This window comes from Spermophilus citellus (assembly GCF_964194105.1).
Source record: "Spermophilus citellus genome assembly, chromosome: 1".
Classification (NCBI taxonomy): Eukaryota; Metazoa; Chordata; class Mammalia; order Rodentia; family Sciuridae; genus Spermophilus; species Spermophilus citellus.
In genome coordinates this window covers 54,333,428-54,356,765 of record NC_138182.1, presented here as the reverse complement: position 1 = coordinate 54,356,765, position 23,338 = coordinate 54,333,428, and the positions used below count along the sequence as shown (strand labels likewise).

At 38.1% G+C, this 23,338-nt stretch overlaps 1 long non-coding RNA gene across 1 annotated transcript in view; it reads left to right on the top strand.

Annotated features, from left to right (window-relative positions):
* Positions 1-23,338, top strand: part of LOC308654458 — a 1,408,498-nt gene that overhangs the window by 477,604 nt on the left and 907,556 nt on the right. Inside the window, exon 2 of the long non-coding RNA XR_014023276.1 lies at positions 2,605-2,767. This is a non-coding gene — a long non-coding RNA (uncharacterized lncRNA). The remainder of the gene's footprint in view (positions 1-2,604; positions 2,768-23,338) is intronic.

Sequence of the window (23,338 nt, the reverse complement as noted above, 5' to 3'; positions counted from 1 at the left end):
CTAGCAGGGAAACCATGCTACTGTTTTACTTAGGTTTTTCATTGCTGTGATGAAAATTACCAACAAGAACAACTTAGAGGATGAAAAGTTTACTGGGAGCTCACAGTTTCACTCCTGGTATTTATCCAAAAGGATTAAGGTTAGCCTACTAGAGGGATATATGCATACTCATGTTTATAGCATTATAATTCACCATCTTGGTGCACAGAAATGAATAAAGAAAATGTGTTAAATATACAGTTCTATTCAGCCAAAAAATACATATATGTCATTTTCAGGAAAATGAGTAGAAATGGATAACATCATATTAAGCAAAATAAACAGGCTCAGGAAGTCAAGGGTCATATGCTTTCTGCCATAGGTAGAAGTTAGAAAAGAATGAAATAAAAATGCATCCTATGAAAATCAAAGTGGATGAGTACAGGAAGGGGGTTAGGGGTAGGTATTGGGGATTAAAACTGATCAGATTATGTTGTGTTAATGTAGGAATATGCCACAATGAAGCCCACTATTCTATATGATTATTATGCACCCATAAAAAATTAGGAAAAAGAAAAAGAAAGCTTTAATACAGTGATGCCAAGAAGTAGCTTGGTAAGCAATATGTTTAAAAATTTATAATATAAATATGGACAAATTAGACACTGTAAAATTTACACCTACAGTTTATTTAAACTAATGTTATTCATTGGAAACTTGAAAAATGATAATCTACTATTTTAATTGTCATAGGCAATTATGACAAAGAGCTACATGTAGAATAGATAAACATATATCCACCTAATATCATAACAAATAGATAAACATATATCCACCTAATATCATAACAAATAGATAAACATATATCCACCTAATATCATAACAAATCTCCATAAATTAAGAGAAAATATAAGTTAAAGAGACATGTAAAAGCACACTAAAACTAGAAAGGCAGTCACTTAAATATGCTACTAAGTTAAACAGGTAAATATTAAATACATTTTTCTCAAAAGAATGAAATAGTTGAACATATATATTTTTTAGATATTTATTCTTAAGCTTTTAGGTGGATACAATATCTTGATTTTACATTTATGTTGTGCTGAGGATTGAACCTGGTGCTTTGTGCACGCTAGGCGAGCACTCTACCAGTGAGCCACAACCCCAGCCCAAACATATGTATCTTAGTTATAAAAAATAATAATTCTAATTCCATTTCTTTAAAATGCATCTTAAATGCAAAATGCGAATGTTGATCAGATTTTTGAACTTGAAATGTTGCAAAGGAATTAAAAGTTTTATATTTTTAGCTTAAAAAATTATTGGACTAAGGCTGGGGATGTAGCTCAGTGGTGTGAGGCACTGGCATGTGTGATGCACCACATAAAAATAAATAAATAAAATGAAGGTATTGTGTCCATCCTCAACTAAAAAATATTTTTTAAAAAATTATTTGACTATATCCCCATATCTCTTTGTAGAAGACTAAACAGTGGTCCACAAAAAGATACATCCATGATCCTAATCTTGAGAAGTTGTGAATGTTAATTTATTTGAAAAAAAGAGTCTTTAAAGATGTCACTCAGAATCTTGAGATGAGGAAATTACCCTAGATTATCCAGGTGATCCCTGTATCCAATGACAAGCGTCACTTTAAAAGAGAGGCAAATGAGTTATGCGGCTGTCACAAAGAAGAAAATGATACACGAGGAAAAGGCCAGAAGAAAATGGAGGCAGAAACTGGAGTGATAAGGCCTCAAGCCAAGGAATGCCCGCAGGTTACCAGCTTGCTCCTAGAGTCTCAGAAGGAAGTACTCCTTTGAAGACACCTCAGTTTCAGACCTCTGGCCTCCACAACTGTTAGAAAATAGACTTCTTCTGTTTTAAGTCACCCAGTTTATATTAAGTTGTTACAGCAACCATAGGTGTCGCGACCCCTTGCCCGCAAGGAAGACGCAACAACAGGAATCTTCTTTCAGCCGTTTATTCAGGCCCCTGATGTTTCTTCTTCTCTCTCTCGGATGCCCCTCCCAGCCTTAATAAAGCATCCCAAGCCCCAATGCGAAGCTGCTACGTGGAGCTTCCTCATAGGGTGTTAAAGAATCACGTGCCAACTCTCCCAAATAAGGAGTTGTTTATCACAGACCACAGCGGAGCCAGCGCCATCTTGTAATGGTGACCACAGTCCGCAGAAACGGCTCACCACAGTTCCCCCTTTTGTTTTCTAAGAACAACACAGGAGAGAGTAGAGGTCCTATCCCACTGTGCAGAAGTGGCTGCATAGTATGGCTCAGCCCCAAGGAGGCGCCTTCCCCAGATCTGAGGCCATATCAGCCGACGCTTTTTTCCGCGGGACGGGGCGTGGACGCGTCTAACCCGCATACAATAGGACATGCTCTCCTTGAGGTCCACTTCAAGGATCACTCAAGTGCAGTGCCTTGCCTCGCATCCTGTATCGTGACGATGGTGGACGAAGGGGGATAGCTAAGGCTGAACTGTGGCTGTATAGAAATACAACGATAAACAAGTTGGTAACACCCTAAAAGAAAGGCACGGGTCTTAAGGCGATAGAAAAGCATTAGTGTGGAAACCCATCTGCGTGCAATGGTAGGAAAGCCGGCAGAGTGCAAGGGCTTTCCAACACTAAGAGAATAACAAGGAAAGACATGTCGATCCCAGTGCAATGTCCGTAAGACTTGGGGTGCGACGACCATGTCAAAGATTTACTGTTTAATTTGCGCAAGCCAAACTTGAGGTGAGTTGCCATTTTCTAAAGCTGCAAGAGCTTGTATGAGCATAGCTTTATCGTGAGCACTGCGGGCCTTGAGGCGACAGAGAAACCACAAACAGAGAACCATACCGAAGCAACACATTGCACCAAAAATGCCTACCCCCACCCACTCTTTAAAAAAGGAAAAGGCAGAGGATATCCAATCGGTGAATTGACCCAAAGTCACGGGATCGACATGGGTACTGTTCAAGACAGCTATCTGGGTTAGTTGAGACTGGATCATGTCTTCCGCTGCCATGGACCAATTCCCGGCCAAGTATTCGCCAATGATACGGGAGGCATTCCTGGAATCATTAAATCTGACAGAGGTTATACATAAATGTGCACGTTGGTCAACACAGCCCAAAAGCACCAAATCAGCCAATTCTTCTACCTGAGCTTGGAGTAAATCTATTCTTTGGTTGGCAGCTAAAATCCCTGACAAAATATGTTGATTAATTGTATTCTGGGATTCAAGTATGGTGGAAGTTTGTTGAACAACTTGATTAATGGTGGCAGCAGTCTGCACCTGACTGGCCATGGCCACTCCGGCCGTGACCGCTGCAGCAGCAGATACCGCCATGGCTGTCACTATAGCAGCTGTGATTCCAAAATCCCTGCGGACTCTAAGTAGCTCAACAATGGGGAATTCGTCAGGGTCCGCAGTGACTGGGATTGGGACAAAAGTTGGAATTTTCATAACCACCGCTACAGTCCAAGAACCATCCCAACACTCAGATAAGAGACAGGTAACATTAGAACAATCCAGCACCCCTGACGAGGTGTCATTAGCCAAAAGGAGTAAGAACGGGGATTGGACACAAACCATTGCAGGGGGCAATGTGGCATTATGTAACAGAGAGTTGAACGAAACAGATGTGAGTCTTTTACCTCGTTCACTCTCCTTAACAGTGCCAGAAACATTAGCCAGCCAACTTTTGGCTCCCAGCAATTGAGCCAGTGCAGAAATATCAGCTGAAGCCCCCTTTTCATTGGAGATCAGCCATTGAAACCAGGACCAACCCACTCCTGTAGAGGAGTTGACACTGTTGTTAAAGTTATAAACATACCTCTTAAGAGAGGGGGAAAGGGAGAAACCCTTAGCAACTTGACGTTGCTCCCAAGAATGATCCTGACAAGGCGTAAATGTTGGGGGGAAACCAAGATTAGGGGTACAGTAAGGAGAGGCCTTAAAATGGGTGGCATTATAAAGACTATTAGAAGAAGGAGGCACTGGGATTAGTACCTCGGAGATAATAGCCAAGGTAGTTGTGTTCAAAGCAGAGCTATTTGCGGGGGTTCCTGAGCCTGATTGTTCCCCTGAGACTACTTGGCTCAACACAGCACTGAGAATGCTCCCTGAAACCTGACTGGACCGCAATGGGTCCTCCCAGTTAGTCAAATTCTTGGTCTTAAGACTAATACAATGAGTGTTCCCAAGGCTGAAACAAAAAACTCCTGTGAGATTAACTTGAGATTGATTAAAAATGCTATCCACGTCCCCTCTAGGAGAGGCACAGGGAGCAGACATCTCACATGAGGTAGAGAAAAGAGTGGGGAGGACACTAGAATTACCATGAACCGGCATTGGCATTGGCCAAGCCCGTGCCACTGCCCACCACTGCATTGGTGTCATCTGTGTCATCGGTATCAGCACCGGAGCCAGAGCACTTAGCAGAATGAAGATCCTCATCACGGGATTGCTGTGGTATTTCCTGTTGCTGGTTAGCCGACGTCAAGACTCTTCTTGTCAGGCGTTCAGGGACCCACAACGGTTCCGTGCGATCCTGGGGAAAAACACATACGGATCCTCGTGCCCATGTCAGCACGGGGTCGGGGCCGTTCCATTGGCCCGTAAGAACATCTTTCCACTTAACATAGCCAATCACAGAGGGCTGAGGGGACACATGTCTATCGGCCGCAGAGCGATCATGAATATCCAAATTCAAAAAATTAATGGTAAAGAGAGCCAAGGACAGGCGTTCTTTAGGAGTATGTTCAGCACCTATTCCCCCCTTTTGTTTTTGTAAAGTTTCCTTTAAGGTGCGATGAGCACGCTCAACAATGCCTTGCCCTTGAGGATTATAAGGCAAACCATGAGTAAGTTGCACTCCCATAGTAGAACAAAAGGATGTAAATTGTCTTCCAGTATAAGCAGGTCCATTATCAGTCTTAAGGGACGTAGGTGCACCCCACGCCGCCCAGGCCTCCAGGCAATGAGTAATGACATTACGTGCCTTTTCTCCCGATAAAGCAGAAGCATGAATAATTCCAGAGTACGTATCAACAGAAACATGGACATACTTGAGGTTACCAAAGTCAGGTATGTGTGTCACATCCATTTGCCAGACAACCAATGGCTTCAATCCCCGTGGGTTCACTCCATAAGTAGGGGGATGAAGAAATGTGACACAATGGGGACAGTGTAATACTATCTGCCGAGCATCTGCTCTTGAAATAGAAAAACGCCTGCGCAGTGTTAAAGCATTAACATGAAAATTTTGGTGAAACAATTTAGCCTCCTCTAAGGAGGAAGCCAAACAGATCAACTGACCTCTAGTGGCTGAGTCCGCACAGGCATTACCCTGTGATAACGGACCAGGAAGAGAGGTGTGAGCCCGGATGTGCACTGGATAAAAAGGAGCAGTGCGGCCACGGATAAGCTGTTGAAGCTGATTAAAGTAAGCAGATACATTACGGGCATCACTAATAGCTCCCACAGCCTCCAGGATTTGTAGTGCTTGCACCACATAGATGGAGTCCGAAATGAGATTAAAAGGAAAAGAACACTGTTTAAAAACCTCAATAACAATTTGTAGTTCTACCCATTGTGGATTTCCAGGAGCAAATTGATGCTGGACAGGGGGAGAATCATTAATTACATAAGCTCCCATTCCAGACTTGGAGCCATCAGTAAAAATGTTAACAGCCCCCGGAATGGGACTGGATGAAGTTACTTTAGGGAAAATGATAGGATGTTCTTTAACAAAATGGAGTAACGGATGAGAAGGGTAATGATTATCAATATCCCCTTGAAACGAGCAACATAGAATAGCCCAGTTATCTAGAGTAGCACACAAGACACTAAGTTGAGCTTTAGTGTAGGGTATAATAAGAGAAGAAGGTGATTGTCCGAAAAATTGAATGCTTTGTTGAATCCCTTTAAGTGCTAATGCTGCAACAGCATCAGGATAATATTCTAAGGATTTTCCTGGGGATACATGTGGGTGAATCCATAGCAAAGGTCCATCTTGCCACAGTACTCCAGTAGGCTGCCGCATAGTGGCAAGCACACATAACTGGAAAGGTTTATCACTCTGGAGCCTGCATAAAGTAGCATGTTGTATAGCTTCTTCTACTGTCATAAGGGCCGCTCTAGCCTCTTTGGTGAGGCTACGAGGGGAAGTAAGATCTGGATCACCCCTAAGAGTAGCATACAAAGGCTGTAGCATAACATTAGAAATATGTAAATATCCTCGTATCCAATTAATATCTCCCAGCAGTTTTTGAAAATCATTTAGAGTTTGGAGATCCTGAGCTCGTATGGTGATTTTCTGTGGTCGTAATTTGTCACACCCAATTGTTGCTCCCAAATACTTAATAGAATCCCCTGTTTGAATCTTTTCAGGTGCGATATGCAGTCCATATTGAGCTAACAACTTCACTAGGTCTTTATAGGCCTCATGAACTGTCTGCTCTGATTTAGCAGCCAATAATACATCATCCATATAATGAATGATCTTGATGGAGGAATACTTTTGTCTGAGAGGTGCGAGTGTCTTCCCCACATACATCTGACACATCGTGGGACTATTAGCCATTCCCTGCGGCAACACTACCCACTCAAACCTTTGATCTGGTTCCTCGTGGTTACACGAGGGAAGGGTGAAGGCAAAACGCTGCGAGTCTTTAGGATGCAAAGGAATAGAAAAGAAACAGTCTTTAATGTCAATAACAATAATGTGCCAACCCTGAGGAACCGAGGAGAGCAGAGGCAGCCCTCTTTGAATGGGCCCCATAAGTTGCATTTGAGCATTAACTGCTCGTAGATCATGCAGTAGGCGCCACTTCCCTGATTTTTTCTTAATGACAAATATGGGAGTATTCCATGGAGAAGTAGAAGGCTGGATGTGACCCAAGTCAAGTTGTTCTTTAACTAGAGCATGAGCTGCTGCCAATTTAACCGAGGGAAGAGGCCACTGAGGCACCCAAACAGGCTCCTCGGTGAGCCATGTTATGGGTATTTGAGCCCCAGCGGCCCCTAGGAAAAACCCAGACCAAATCTGTCAAGCTTTTGATGACCTTGTACAGGATGCTTACGTCCCTGCAAATGTTTTCCTAGTCCTAGACCTGGCCTATACCCCATATTTTGCATAATCTGTTGAGACACTGGGGAATAGTCATTACTAAGAGTGAACCCCATGTCTTTCATCAGATCACGGCCCCATAGAGAGATAGGTAAATCAAGTACATAAGGCTGAAAGGTACCATTATGTCCTTCTGGATCCTTCCAGACTAGATGTCTACAGCTGATCTGAGGGGCCTGGGCATATCCAAGTCCTCTCAAGGATTGATCAGAAGTCTGCACTGGCCATCCCTTAGACCAGTCCCTAAGTGCTATAATACTACGGTCTGCTCCGGTATCCAGTAATCCCACAATAGATTTACCTTCTATGCTTAATTCCAAAGTGGGGCGATTGCTCATATCTAGTGACAAATAGGCACAATTCCCTCCGGTGGTACCAATCTCATTCCCTGTCCGTGACCTTGAATCAGCAGGGAAGTGATTATGTAAGCTAGGCAAAATTAGCAATTGAGCAATCCGATCCCCTGGGGAGATGGACACAATGCCCCTTGGAGCTTCCACCATAACCTTTATTATCCCTACAGTATCAGGACTTATGACTCCGGGGAAAACATGAAGACCTTGTAAAATAGAGGATGCACGTCCAATTAGCAAACCTACAGTGCCAGGTGGTAGAGGCCCTGTAAACTCAGTTTCCACCAATTGGACTCCCATCTTAGGTGTTAATACGAGTCTGGAGGTGGAACAGAGGTCCAATCCCGCGGCACCTGTAGTGGCTCTCCGCGTTTCATGGGATGGCGTAGAGATGGCCATGTCTCGGGTTCGGGTGTGACATTCTCCACTGCCCCATATATTTGTGGGCCCTGGGGTCGAGGGCCCCGTCGGCCGTTTTTTGGCCCAGCTGAAATAGGCTGTCCATGGATGTCCCTCACTGATCTACACTCTCTTGCCCAATGCTTCCCCTTTTTGCATCTTGGACACAACCCCGGTAGACGAAGGCCATTGGAAAGGCCACCGTGAGAAGGTCCAGTAAAATTGTCTTTTTTGGAATTGTCTTTTTTGGGACATTCACGTCTGAAATGACCGGGTTGACCACAATGGAAGCATGTTCCGGCGGCAGGACCGCCCCCTTTTGCAATCCGAAGGACAGCAGCTGCAAGACCTGCATTAGTTAAAGGTCCTCCAATCTCTCTACACACCTTCATCCATGCTTCTATGCCTTTGTTCTTATAAGGAGCGATTGCTGCTTTACATTCCTTGGTGCATTGCTCAAAGACCAATTGCTTGACAAGGGGCATGGCTCTATCAGGATCCCCAAAAATCTTTCCAGCGGCATCCACCATCCTTGCTACAAAGTCTGAAAAGGGTTCTGTAGGGCCTTGTATAATCTTAGTCAAATTACCAGATACCTCTCCTCTATTTGGAAGTGACTTCCATGCCCGAATGCAAATGTTATTAATTTGATCATATACCTCAAGAGGGAATCCCGTCTGTTGATTAGCAAATCTACCTTGCCCCAAAAGCATGTCCTTATCCCAATGAGGGTGTCCCGCCGCATGGTTATGGGCGGCCTGCTCTATTGCGCCCTCTAGCACAAATGCTCTCCAGTCCAAATATTTACCTGGGGAAACACAAGCCCGAACAAGGCTAGCCCAATCAGAGGGAGTCATACAGTATCTAGACAGACTCTCCACCTGAGTTAGTGTGAAGGCGGCATCCACCCCATAAGTGCGCACAGACTCCGCCAGAGTCTTCACAATTTTGAAATCTAAAGGCTCATGGAATCTTCCCCTATTATCATCCTGAAAAATTGGATAAGCAAGACCCATCTCAGCGTTAACAGCCCTCCATGTTTGAGCATGGAAAGCTCTCCCCGAAACACCCCCGCCATACGGCGGTGGATCCGGAGGATCACATTTCTTGAGCTCCTGTTTATTTTTGTTCCCTTCTCCTATAGCTACACTCCCTAGCTGGCGAGACAGCCTTCCAAGCTCCTCCTCCTCATCCTCCTCTTCCTCTGACCCACTTTCACATGGGGGTGTGCGCAGCGCACTGAGATCTGGATACAATCGTCTCTTCCCCTGTTTCACGCTCCGCACACTTCCATCCTCCCGAGATACCTCACTTCCTGCCGTCTCCGATTTCTCCTCATGTAATTGTTCTAGAACTTCCTGTCCTTTAGTAAGTGCTTCCTGACATCTGCCATCTGTGAGGCAACTACGGACCATTTTCCAAAGGGGTATCACCCCGCCCTCTAATATGCCCTGCTCAGAAGCAAAGTCAAGATCTTTGCCTAATTTATCCCAACTAGGTATAGTAAGACTGCCCGAAAATGCAAACCACGGTGCAGCAATATCCATCTTCTGTAAAAATCTTTGTAAGGTACTATGTTTCATTTTCAGGCCCTTGGAACGTAACAGGCCGTCTAGGGCCAGAAGAAGCGGACTTGAAGATGCGGCACCCATGACACAGCAACAAAAGAAACACAGAAAACAAAAGTGAAAGTAGACAGTGCAGCTGCAATAAAATATAAAGCTCTCTCTTTCTTTGTAGAGGAGCTGACCCCGCTTTGGTCGCGGATCCCACTTACTGGGACTATCCCCGCTTTGGTCGCGGATCCCACTTACCTGGGACTAACCGGTGCACCACCCCTGACGGCTGAAAGTTCTGGTTCCCGGGTTTCGGCACCACTTGTCGCGACCCCTTGCCCGCAAGGAAGACGCAACAACAGGAATCTTCTTTCAGCCGTTTATTCAGGCCCCTGATGTTTCTTCTTCTCTCTCTCGGATGCCCCTCCCAGCCTTAATAAAGCATCCCAAGCCCCAATGCGAAGCTGCTACGTGGAGCTTCCTCATAGGGTGTTAAAGAATCACGTGCCAACTCTCCCAAATAAGGAGTTGTTTATCACAGACCACAGCGGAGCCAGCGCCATCTTGTAATGGTGACCACAGTCCGCAGAAACGGCTCACCACACATAGGAAATTAATACACTCATTATACATTTTACTTATTTGAGAAGGACCAATTTGATTAAATTAAAAATCATTTTTATAAAGACCATCCCTTAGCTTAGAATCTATTAAAGCAATCTTCTGTTCAATGTAAAATACCTTGATTCATTAACTCTTCCTAGATGAAGGCTTTCAGGGACCCTGACTGATTTGTCTCTATCTATCCATAAAAAACTATACAGAGGTATAATAAAAGTGAAAGTAACCCTTTTAATTATACAGACAAAGGAAGTGGGTAAACCAAGAGCCCTAAGAGTCTGGAAGCATCATGCAAGAGAAAGACCAGACAGAGCACCCTCATATTCTGTCTACCACATCACTGACTAACTTATGAATGACATATATATGGAACAGACTCAAAGTATATCAGATGAAGACAAAAATATCTGCTCATAGAATGGCATGCTATACAAGATAAGTCTGCAGTTCAAGTCTAGCCAAAAACATACCTTCTATATCACAGAAAGAAAATAATCACCAGTGAAAACAACAAATTCAAAATCTCCACAATCTAACACTTATAATACCCAAGATATGATACAAAAAATATTTTTATATTAAGGTTTTTTTATTCTTTTTTAATTGATTTCATTTTTTTAAATACACAACAGCAGAATGCATAACAATTCTTATTACACACATATACCACAATTTTTCATCTCTCTGTTTATATATAAAGTATGTTGACACCCAATTCATGAGTTCATACATGTACTTTGGATAATGATGTCCATCACATTCCACCATCTTTGCTAATCCCCTACCCCCTCCGTTTCCTTCCCACCCCTCTTCCCTATTTAGAACTCATCTATTCCTCGAATGCTCCCTCTCTCTACCCCATTATGAGTCAGTCTCCTTATATCAGAGAAAACATTTGGCATTTTTTGGGGGGGATTGGCTAACTTCACTTAGCATTATCTTCTCCAACTGCACCCATTTACCTGCAAATGCCATGATTTTATTCTCTTTTATTGCTGAGTAAAATTCCATTGTGTACATATGCTCATCATCTCTAGCAATTAGAGAAATGCAAATCAAAACTAGTCTAAGATATCATCTCACTTCAGTCAGAATGGCAGCTATTATGAAGACAAACAACAATAAGTGTTGACAAGGATGTAGGGAAAAAGGTATACTCCATATATTGCCAGTGGGACTGCAAATTGGTGCAGCCAATATGGAAAGCAGTATGGAGATTCCTTGGAAATCTGGGAATGGAACCACCATTTGACCCAGCTATCCCTCTCCTTGGTCTATACCCAAAGGACTTAAAAACAGCATATTATAGGAACACAGCCACATCAATGTTTATAGAAGCACAATTCACAATAGCTAAAATGATACAAAATTAACCAGCATACAGAGAATTACAAAATGGAATTATTCTCTAGGAAAAAAAAAAACTACATCTGATCCTAAGATGAACCAGATGCTGGAACTAATAGACAAAAGATTTTAATATGGACATTTTACCTATTTGCATTTAATTTCAATATATAAGACCTGAGCTGAAAAACAAGAAGTCTCATCAGAGAAATAAAATCAATTATTTACAAATCAAGTATGAATCCTAAAGTAAAAAACTGGGATGAAAAATTCATTGAATAGAATTAGCAGCAGAATGCTCACAGAAGAAAGAGTAAGTGAATCTTAAAGTAGATGCTCCAACATTTTTTTATTTTACATGAAGTACTACATTCTTAATAAGAAATACAAAATATAATTGGAAAAAATACCTTTATAACATATAAAGACTCACAATAGTAAATTACCAATAAATAAGCATATTAAGGAATGGGCACATTTTATATGAAAAAAAATTATAAACCTTTTACTGAAGTAGCTGAAAACTGAATAGCAATCCACGTGGATGATCTAGGTATGACTAGCTGTATAACAACAGAAAATCAGATAGAAAGAAAGAAATACTGGAGGCTCAGACATCAGTTAAGAAGCTTTTGTTATATCAATTCAAATCAAAGATAATGATGGCCTAGATGAGGATAGTGAAAAAAGAGGGTAAACATAAGCAGAAAGAGGCAAGAGGCAGTCAGATATAAAAATGTATTCAGAGACAAAAATTCATGTTTCCTGAGGGTTCGGAGTAGGTAAGGGAGAGTGAGGACAGATGGTGAATATTAATAAGGAAGTGCATTTGAGGGGTAAAGATGATGAGTTCAGTTTCAGGCATGTTTCATTTGATACGCCTGCAAAACAGCCACATGGAAATGTTCTTCAGGCAGCTAACATTCAGGAGAGTTGTCTGAAATAAACCCTGGAGATCATCAACACAAAGCCAATAACTGAGACAGTAAGAGATGTGACCCAGAGTAAGTACAGGAAGTGAGAAGAGAAGAACCTCTAGAACAGAAACTTCTAGCATGCACTCTAGTCCCCAAGAAATATCTTTTGAAAATGAAGAAAGACAAAAGATGAGCCAGCCAAGGCACCTTCAATGCATACAGAAAAATCGGAAGGATATAACTTGGCCCTAGACACCTAGCTCAGATCATCCCCAGAAACATGACCACCATACTCTCACAAACAAGTTACAATAATAACTCCAAGTCACCAACTACTCCAAGTCATGTCATTCACCATTAAAGCTTCTTTCAACTCTGCCCCCTTTCCTCTAGCTGAAATGCCTTTTATACTGTTTCTAACAAAATCCCTATTCAACCCTTAGTACACACCTCAAAAATATTCTCTGTAGTCTTTCTTCAATTAAGATTGAACCTTCAGTGGACTTTCCTGCTTCCCAATACACAATGGCTAAACTGTGGAACCAACCTAGATGCCCTTCAGTAGATAAATGGATAGAAAATGTGGCATACATACATAAAGGAATATTACTCAGCAATAAAAGAGTATAAAATCATAGCATTTGCAGGTAAAGAGATGGAATTGGAGAATATAATGCTAAGTGAAGTTAGCCAATCTCCAAAAAACAAATGCTGAATGTTTTCTCTGATATAAGCAGGCTGATTCATAGTGGGGTTTGGAGCAGGAGCATGGGAGGATTAAACGAACTCTAGATAGGGTAAAGGGGTGGAAGGGGGAGGGAGAGGGCATGGGGGTAAATAAAAGATGGTGGAATGAGATGGATATCATTACCCTAAGTACATGTATGAAGAAATGAATGATGTGAATATACTTTATATACAACCAGAGATATGAAGAATTTTCCTCTATATGTGTAATATAATTGTAATGCATTCTGCTCTCATATATAACAAATTAGAATAAAAACTAAATTTTAAAAAAGACAGAAAAAAGTTGAACTTCAGGGAGGGGCAAGATGGCGGATTAGAGTGAGGCAGGATTTCTCCTAACTCAGCTATCCAGAACTCAAGCAGAGAGAATATGGCTTCTCCCTGAGGCTTAGAGCAGAAAAAAAATCCTGAGACTGGAAAAATCAGTATGTCCTAGCCAAACAAGAGAGGCTGTTTGATTCATTAAATGAATTTAAAAACATTGCCCTGACATAAAAGATGGTGGATTAAGAACGACATCATTACCCTAGGTACATGTATGACAGCACATATGGTATGACGCTACATCATGTACACCCAGAGAAATGAAAAGTTGTGCTGCATTTGTGTAGAGTGAATCAAAATGCATTCGTCTATCATAAATACCTAATTTTAAAAATTAATTTAAAAATTTTTAAAAAGATAGTCATCTAAGAGAGTGGAAATTGAATAAAAGTAATTTTTAAAAATTAAAAAAAAATTGCCCTGAGCCAGGCACAGTGGAGCACATTTCTAATACTAGCAGCAAACAACTGAAACTGCAAATAATTTTCTACCCTCCTGATCTCTTCTTCTTTCCTCTTACTCAACTCTATCCTTAACATATCTTAACACTAATTGATTTATATAATGTCTACCCCACCACCAATGGCATAGCAATAATTAATATGGCAGAAGTCATAGACAACACCTATTGTTTGATTTTTGCCAGACATAATTTATAATTATTCACTGTTTTTTTTTTACTGATGGAAATTTCTGATACTACTATTTCTTCTTATTGTACCAATTAACACTGTAGATTTCAAAATAGGAACTAAGTACCTAGTCTACTGCTGCATATTGTTTGTATAGGTTCTTGCTATCATTTGGCTCCCCGCCAATCTGTGAGGTACTAGTAACACAGAGGGACACTATAAGCTCATAAAGTAGAAACTCTACAGCTTCGTGTCCATCCAGATAGATGGGTAGACACACAAACAATATGAAAAAGCAGTGGAACAAATCATCCCAAACAATGCAGAATACCTCAACAACACACTCCATTGATACCACAGTCACTAAAGGAAAAATAATTACAAAAAAAAAAAAAAAAGACACACACACATTATATATACCAGAGACTCCAGGATCAACATCAAAGCATTGGACTTTATTCATTAACAACAACAATAACAATAATAATGATACACTTTTTAAAAAACATGTATGATATTGGTATTGCACTTTAGTGAAACAAACATTCACAACAGAATACTTCTTTAACATGCTAATATATAATATTATAAATATTATATACAATATTGTGTTTTAATTAAAATGAAGAGTAAAAACAAAAAACATAAGAAGGAACTTACCAGGGAACTTTTTTCTCAATTACCATCACAATGCATTGCATTGTCTCATTACTTTATTCAAAGGAAGAGCATTAGGACTGCCTCACCAGAGGTAGCCATTAAAGCTTTGATAAATTGAACACTTTTGGTGAGAGTAAAAGAAATCAACTAGTTGATTTTTCTGAGCCTCTAGTTTTTTGATGTTAAAATGAATAGTACCTTCTTCAGTAAAAGTTATGCTTGAAGAATAAATGGCATAAAAAAAGTGTTTATTACAATGCCTGGCACACAGAAGAATTTAATAAATTGTTTAATAAATTATATTTAAATAATCTTGATAAATTACATTTAAATATTTAAATATAAATAAGTAAAATTAGGCCTGCAAGAAAATTTGGGACAAAATTATAAAAGACCTAAGGATTCTTCTTGCAGTTTGCCTCTTTTCCCAGCTGAATTCCAAAATGTTAAGGTCTGCCCTGGTCCAGATATGTATGATGTATTCTAATATTAATTTCTTTGTTCAGAGTCAACCCCAGATGTCCTTGACACTTTGTTGTATTCTATTCATTTTGTCTCCCTGTCTTGTTACATTTCAGTTTGGGACTTAGGCAATCACTGAAATGAAACTTTTTCAAAATTTTTAAATGTTCAAAATTAGCAGAGTAAAGAATGCATAGAAGGTGAGATTACATTTGAAACAAAAGAGGTAAGGGAAAAGAGAGTAATAAAAGGGAGAAATAGAAGAAGAGAAAAATATTCACCATTGTCTCTTCCTCCATTGCTCAATGGCAAACACTGAAAATAACAGCAAGGTATTTGCTCAAGGAAAGATGAAGGAAAGGAAAAGGACACCCTCGCCCCTCCTTCCCCCCTACACACAGTTTTTCTTTAAAATGAAATGTTTCTGGGAAGACTCAAGATAGCAAGCACAAGAAGTAGGGACCCCAAACCAAAATGTCCAATCCATCCTAGCATTTTCAAGTCCAATCATGAGTTATTTAGTAGCCGGCTTGGTCACTCCAAAGCAGAAACTACCAGTCTAAAAGCACCTTCCAAGGATACAGAGCTCCTCCCCTGCCACATTCTAAAATGTGAACCAATAACCAAATGTAATGGGTAACTGAGAAAAGTCTATAAGATAAAAGAGATCAATAACAAAGAGGGAGGAAATGTCACTAAAGAGAAAAAAATTAATTTCAGAGGGGAAAGGATCTCTGATTACTTTCTTCAGGAAGTCAAAAAGATAAAAGAAAACTGATATCAAAAATACCAAAGAAGAAAGAAGGTTCCTAGAAAAAATTTTTAATGTAAAAAAAAAAATCAATGATATCTTTCAGGAAGTTAAGAACAAGATAAAGAAAGAGAAGAGAAGAATAAACAAGAAACCACTTAATTGTTCACTTTAAAATGGTTCTTTTTAAGTTATATAAATTTTACCTCAAATTATTTTTAAGTGGGAATAATCAGCTATTATAACTTAAACATCAAAGGTTAGCTTTCTCACACATTAGACATGAATGAATCCTGGAGCCACAGATTATAAAATTTTAAAAACTTGAGAATCTCAAAGAATAAAATTACTTCTAAGATACAGAACACTCAAAGAAAGAAAAAAATATGGAGATAAATTCCTGAACATGTTTTAAAACCATGATTTTAAGACCAAAAAATTTTAAAGAGTAACTTGGCCACACTTAGATAAACTTTATAAAATTCAGTTCATATAACTCAGCAATTCCAACCCCAGGTAAGAACTAAATAAAGTTTCAAACACAGAAACAAGAAGATACATATATATTGTATAGTCTACTAATATAAAGATACTATACAATGTTATTTCAAATAAGCATGGAAATAAGAAACAATCCTGAATTTTAAAGTGTAGAAGAGAGTGATAAATAAAATGTGAGAGGCGGTATATACATATAGAGTCATGCAGCACAGAATAAAAGGGACATGTCTTGAGAAAGACATTTATTTGTTATTTGATTTTGTCACTCTGAAAACACCATAAAGTGTAGTTACACAGGTCTAGAGATAGCCTACTACACAGCTAGGCTATACGGGGTGCGTGTGCATATGTGCATGTGAGTGTGTGTGTGTGTGTGTGTGTGTGTGTGTATGCAAATGTGTCTGTGTACCATACAGTCTACTGCTATAGACTGAATTCCAAAATGTTAAGGCTCTCCCTGGCACAGAGCCCTGTGAGAGACTCCAATATTAAGAAGTCCTATGACCACCATAAACAAAACAATACAAGATTAATTCAAGAACAAGAGAAAAGAAAAGGATACAGTCAACAGACACAATAAAAACAGGATGCATGAGGCTGCTGCTGCCTGTGTGACACTACAGTCAAATCTTTTTTAACAAGGAGTATATTCTTAATGAAAAAATGCATAGTAAATACATAAAGTAGCAACATAGTCATTTATTGTCATTATCAAGTATCAGGTACTACACATAATTACATGGATTATACTTTCATAGACTAACAGTACAACAGGTTTGTTTACACAAGCATCACCACAAACAGATGAATAATGCATTGCCCTAAGCTTACAATGGCTATGACATCACTAGCTGACAGGAATTTTTTACCTCTATTATATTTTTATGAAGCCACCATGCTGTAAGTGGCCTCTTATTGACTAAAATGTTATGTGTGACATGACTGTACTTGACTACTACATAGCAGTTAACTATATTAATTCACTTAAGAAATTCATATTAAGTGGCTAATATATACCAAATACTCCTCTGGATACTGAGATTCCACAATGATCAAGATAAATTCCTGACCCACAATGAGACTACAAATGGATCTATCTACAACAACATGAATAGAAGGCAGAAACATCAAATTAAAAAGAAAAAGTAAGCTGTGAAATATTAAATATAATTATATTATCTATTAAATAGTCATTTATATTATGTATGTATATATTAATATATGTATTACTTACTTATTTATTGTAGTAGGGATTGAACCCAGGGGTACACTGAGCTACATCCTCAGTCCTTTTCATTTTTTAGAACAGACTCTTGCCGAGTTACTAAATATCTAGCTAAGTAACTGAGACTGACCTTGAATTTAAAATCCACCCTCCTCAGTCTCCCTAGTCACTGGATTACAAATGTACACTACTGCACCCAGATCCTACATATTATTTATATACATATCCAAGTCAAAGTATTTTTTAAACAACAGATAACAAAATCATAATAGGAATACCTCTTGGAAAAGAACAATGGGATAGGCCTAATGATGTGGACCAAGAATAACTTTTAGGTCCTTGATCAACTTTGAGTTGAGTTTTGTGCATGGTAAGAGATAGGTGTTTAATTTCATTTTGTTGTATATGGATTTCCAGTTTTCCCAGAATCATTTATTGAAGATGCTATCTTTTATCCAATGCATATTTTTGGCGCCTTTGTCTAATATAAGATAATTGTAATTTTGTGGGTTAGTCTATTCTGTACCATTGGTCTACCAGTCTGTTTTGGTGCCAATATCATGCTGTTTTTGTTACTATTGCTCTGTAGTATAGTTTAAGGTCTGGAATAGTAATGCCACCTACTTCACTCTTCCTGCTAAGGATTACTTTAGCTATTCTGGGTCTCTTATTTTTCTAGATGAATTTCATGATTGCCTTTTCTATTTCTATGAGGAATTCCATTGGGATTTTGATTGGAATTGCATTAAATCTGTATCGTGGTTTTGGTAGTATGGTCATTTTGATAATATTGATTCTGCCTATCCATAAGACTCCTATAGCATAAGAATTAAAACCAAGAATCAATAAATGGAATGGACTCAAACTAAAAAGTTTCTTCTCAGCAAAAGAAACAATCTGTGAGGTGAATAGAGAGCCTACATCTTGGGAGCAAATTTTTACCCCTCACACATCAGATAGAGCGTAAATCTCTAGAGTATATAAAGAAATCAAAAAGCTAAGCACCAAAAAAACAAATAACCCAATCAATAAATGGGCCAAGGACATGAACAGACACTTCTCAGAAGAGGATATACAATCATTCAACAAATATATGAAAAAATATTCATCATTTCTAGCAATTAGAGAAATGCAAATCAAAACTACTCTAAGATATCATCTCACTCCAGTCAGAATGGCAGCTATTATGGAGACAAACAACAATAAGCCTTGGTGAGGATGTGGGGGAAAAGGCACTCTCATACATTGCGGATGGAACTGCAAATTTTTGCAGCCAATATGGAAAGTATTATGGAGATTCCTTGGAAATCTGGGAATAGAACCAACATTTGACCCAGATATCCCTCTCCTCAGTCTATACCCAAAGGACTTAAAAACAGCGTACTACAGGAACACAGCCACATCAATGTTTATAGCAGCACAATTCAAAATAGCTAAACTGTATGTATTAATATGTATGTATTATTGTAATTAACTGTATTATTATTGTAGTAGGGATGCCCTTCTGTAGATGAATGGATTAAAAAAAGTGGCATATATACACAATGGAATATTACTCAGCAATAAAAGAGAATAAAATCATGGCATTTGCAGGTAAATGGATGGAGTTGAAGAAAATATGCTAGGTGAAGTTAGCCAATCCCCAAAAAACAAATGCCTAATGTTTTCTCTGATATAAGGAGTCTGACTCATAGTGGGGTATGGAGGGGGAGTATGTGAAAAATAGATGAACGCTAGATAGGGCAGAGGGGTGGGAGGGAAAGAAGGGGGTAGGGGGTTAGCAATGATGGTGGAATGTGATGGACATCATTATCCAAAGTAGATGTATGAAGACAAGAATTGGTGTGAACATACTTTATATACAAACAGAGATATGAAAAACTGTGTTCTATATGTGTAATAAGAATTGTAATGCATTCCACTGTCATGTATTTAAAAAATAAAATCAATTAAAAGAACAGAATAACTTTTATTTGAAAGTTCTCTTGTTTATTAGGAAAAAGATAAGACAAGTACCATAGTATTAACAATAATCAACTGTGGGTTTTTGAAACACTGAAATTTATTGTATTAATTTCTGTTCTTTTATTTATTTGTTGCCAGAAATGAATAATTTAAAGAAATAATCCAGAGAGTCCTATATTCATTTAATAAAGGTTCTAAAAGAGAAAAGGGTATAGAGAAGAGATTAGCAAAGAAATAATATGAGAATTTCCCAAAGCCAAAAATAAGAAATTATCAATGGTATTTTAATAAAACAGCAGAAGAGCCAGGTGCAGTGACACACACTGTAATCCCAGCAGCTGGGAAGGCTGAGGCAGGAGGATAAAAAGTTCAAGCCTTAGCAAATTATATAGGCCCTAAGCAACTTAGCAAGACCCTACCTCAAAATTTTAAAAAATATAAATAAATAAATAAAAGACTGGGGATGTGGCTCAATGGTTAAGTGCCCCTGGGTTCAATCCCTGGTACCAAAATAAAATAAAATAAAATAAAGAACCCAGGATGAAAGTAAAGATTCCAACAAAATAAATGGGAAGGGGGAAATACCCAAACAAATACCTATGAATTTTCAAAATACCAAGAATATAGAGAGACCTTATGGACAAGAAAAAAAATAAATAAACCGCTAAATAAGAAGGAAAAAGAATGAGGTTAGTACTAAACGTTTTATGATTAATGCCCTCAAGATTATTAAATAAAATTATTTCCTCTTCTAATTATAGTTATCCAAAATATCACTCAGATGTAATGGCAAACCCACCAGAGTTCCAGGTATGGAATGGCTAAGGTGTTTACTTTAATCCACTCATTCATAGGAAAATAAATTAAATGAGGCTATGATCTAACAAGAAAATGAAATAAAGAAAAAGAATGAAATGAGAAAAGGGATCCAACCAGAGAGAGTAATAAATTGAAATTCCAAAAGAGATGTACAGCAGGATTCAAGAACAATCACTTTAGAATGGAAAAAGAAGGGAGCACTTCAAAGAAGTATCCATGAGGGAAAAAGCCAAGTGGAAGGCGGAATTCCACACATTTGATTTGTTTTTATTTTTGTTTTTTCTCCACCTTCCTACATTGACATTTTGGGTTAGGTAATTCTTTGTTGTAGGGGGTCTGTGTTGAGCATCGTATAATGTTTAGCAGCACTTGGGGGCTCTACACATTATATGCCAGTAGCACTCTCTTAATTATGACAACAAAAATGTCTCCAGACATAACCAAATATCTTCAGGGACATATGCCACCAATTGAGAACGTGTACCTTACAAGAACTGAAGGATATGATAAAACAATCAATGCAAGAAAAAAAATAGCAATTGGAAACTCACAAAACAACAACTAAAGAAAGCTGGAAATGAAAATGAAAGCAAGTCAGGGATGATGGTGCATGCCTGTAATCCCAGAGACAGGGGAGACTGACATCAAGATTGCAAGTTCAAGGTAGCCTGACAACCTACAATACCCTGTCTTAAAATTCAAAAAAGTAAAAATAAAAAGGGTTGTGAATGTACCTCAGTGATTGAGCACCTCTGGGTTCAATCTCCACTACCACAAAAAAACAAAAAGAGGGGCTGGGGTTGTGGCTCAGTGGTAGAGCACTTGCCTAGCACTTGCATTTGAGGCACTGGGTTTGATCCTCCACACCACATAAAAAAATTAATGAAATAAAGGTATAAAAAATATAATAATAGGGCTAAGATTGTGGCTCAGTGGTATAGTGCTTGCCTAGCATGTGCGAGGCACTGGGTTCGATTCTAAGCACCACATACAAATAAATAAAAAATAAAGGTCCATTGAGAACTAAAAAAAAAATTTTAAATACAATGGCATTTTTTAAAAACACAAAAAGAAAGGAAATCAAAGCTTATTTACACAAATATTTCATATAAAGAAAGTTTGTAATCACGATAACATCAACACCATAAGTTTAATTTTGACTATGGTGTCAACCAGTTTGAAAGGTATGAACTATTTATAGCTGCATGACAGATTGTACACATCATCCACCTGGACACAGTAAGCAAATAGACAAATAGGCAATGAAAATAATGAGCTTCTAAAACCAATATAATTTATTAGGAAAAGCAGGTAATAGAATATGGATAAGTTAAAACTTATAAAATCAAAATAGCTTAAGAAAAACATTATTTTAAGAGAATAAAATAGCCACCAGAAATATTTAAGAGTTTAGAAATAGGAAGGAGGGTAGAGAGAAAGGGTACAGCAGAGACTATAATTCTTCATTATAAATCCTTCCATATCGGTTGATTTTCTTTTTTTACTATAAATCTTCATAGAAATTTTAAGTAATTTTTTAAAGATAAGCAACTATCTTTTAACAGAAGAAATCATTAGTTTCATAAGTGAAAAAAGAATAGTATCACCAACCACCACTATACTGAAATTTCTGTAATCTAGTTTTATTAGATTATAATCTATTCAAATATAGATTTGAATTAGAACAATAATATTAGCAAATGTTTACTGTGCCTTTAAATATCACTATAGGTATTTCATAGTATTATTTTATTTATTCCTTTTAATAACACTATGAAGAAAGCAGCATTTTTACCTTCATTTTATATATGAGAAAATTCAGATTATTAACCTTCTCAATGTTATACAGTCAATGAACAGTGGAACGATACCTGAGAGAAATACCAAAAAAGAGTGGCTAGAGGAAATACTGAATGCTATTATATTAACTTGTCATAGAACAATATAGAGCTCGACATACTGACCAGTAATCATATCCCTCTCCATATCATTAAGGAACTGAGGAAAAAGGAAATAAAGCAGAGTTCACTGAAGGCAGAGGAAACTAGAAGGAAATTTTAAATCTCATTATATGTATGCCAGATACAAGGAAAATATCATGCAGCACTGCAAATCCCTGTAAAAGATATACAAGACCCCAGTTATCTGAGGTTACTCAGAGCAAGATCACCAAAGCTTACTGGGTCTGTGTTTTCCTTAAAATACTTAAATAAAAGCTTCTTCAATATTACATTTAATAAAATATAGCATTTAGTAGTAAAAATAGGGTAACAGAAATATCTTGTTAGGCCGTAATTACCCAAATTTAGCATTTTATCAGTCAGAAAAGATTGGTATCTCCTGGCAACTTAAATTTTTTTCTGCACTCCTCTACTTCACACTCCTCTACATTCTAATCACTTATTTAAAATATTAAACAAAACGTGCTGGTATCTACTCCTGGGAAACTATATACTTTTGTTTCTCCAAGTAAACAAATAGCCATTAATTTCTAACTATTTGTTACATATCTGAAATGAGGGCTAGTTTCTAGGAAATCTTTATGATTAAAAGAAACTAAAATTATTTGCATTGGAATCCCACACTTCAAAAATTAATATCAAAGCACATGATTTATGAAAAATGTATCCCACTACATAAAACAATTAAACAGAAACATTACTCATAACTACTAATCTACATTTTAATTAGCAACATTCACAATATTATTCAGTTAGTTAATGTCAATGGAACACTTCAATCCATTTATACCAGTAGGTGCAACTTACTTTACAAAAGAAACAAATACAAATAATTAGCACCCCAGAAAAATATCTTCTAAACATTTTAAAATTCAAATTCAAAGTATGAAAAGAAGATAACTACAAAATCTAAAGTATGAAAAAATTTTCTAAAAAAAGACAAATTAAAATGCAGTTACAGGGGACCTAAGATGGCGGC